The sequence below is a fragment of the Sinocyclocheilus grahami genome, unplaced genomic scaffold (assembly GCF_001515645.1).
Source record: "Sinocyclocheilus grahami isolate Dianchi unplaced genomic scaffold, SAMN03320097.WGS_v1.1 scaffold12486.1, whole genome shotgun sequence".
Taxonomy (NCBI): Eukaryota; Metazoa; Chordata; class Actinopteri; order Cypriniformes; family Cyprinidae; genus Sinocyclocheilus; species Sinocyclocheilus grahami.
Window position 1 is genome coordinate 1 of NW_015514444.1, and position 1,255 is coordinate 1,255.

Genomic DNA, 1,255 nt, shown 5'->3' on the forward strand with positions numbered 1-1,255 from the left:
GCTTTACATGAACCAGCAATAGAAACTGAAGTAATCATGGATTTAAATGCTTAAACATATTTCATGTTAAGACAGTATATAATTGACACAAAAGCAGTTTGACGTTCAATATATTTCACAACTCATCCATGCCATACTTTGATTTTATTCAGTTAAAATGAAGAATATTCAGACATTTCAGTAAAGCAGTTAAGTCATACTAACTTACATGTATGTCTGACTCAAAATATCCATGTAGCTGTAAATGGTGTAACCAATAGAAGTGTGTTTAGACATTTTTGGGAAAATCATTGTTCAAATAGTACATCTGCAATAAAGCAAAGCTTACATTTATAAAGAAAGCTTAAATAACACGTATGCAAGGTTAACACACACAAACAAAGTGTTGCAAACAAATTCTGACCGAAACAAAACATGTAAGACAATGAATGCGTGTAATTTTACATTAAAACCGATTCCCCTCACTTCCACTCTCTAACACAGATTATATAAATATAAATCACAATAAAAGTTATGAAATATTACTTTCTCTGATTTGCCTAGGAGAGCACAAGTGATATTTTCTAGTCAATGAACATGTTTAAAGGTATTGTGTATTATTAGATTTTCATATGAAATTTTAATGTCAAAAAGTTCCAAAGCATAATTTCATGCCATTTCTGATCAAAGCAGAGACACAGCGGAGGCGACGACTTCAGCTGTCAGTGTTCCCTCTAAGCCTGAGCTCAACTAACAATGATTACACAACTCATGTGCATATTATGAACAAATGACCAGTGATGAAATAAACGCTCTTCTCGGTCCTTTCACTGCTATTGAAGAATGTCAGAGCTGTCGTTGTTTGAGATGTGATGCTTTAATGCAGACGTCCAGCACAAACGGCGCTGCTATAGAAAGGTGTCTTCTGGGTAAGAGCTGAACGTCTTTTTGTCTTTCCACAGAATCGCTAGTAGCAAGTATGTTTTAAACTTGCTATCACATACAATTAGGGTTATGTACTTAATCATTTATTTTTTCTAGTGAGGAGTGTTTAATAACACATACAGTTAAACCAAAACTTATTCAGACGGCAGATATAATGTGTGATATTTCTTTACTAGTGGGTGCAGGACACTGTAGTTCATTTATGTAAATAAGGAGAGCAAAATAAAGTGAACCGTGACATATTAATCACAAAAACTCTTCATACAGAGGGCTACCAGTAAAATTTGATTGGACACTTTGACCTGCGCATGTTGTGTTACATACCTTTCTA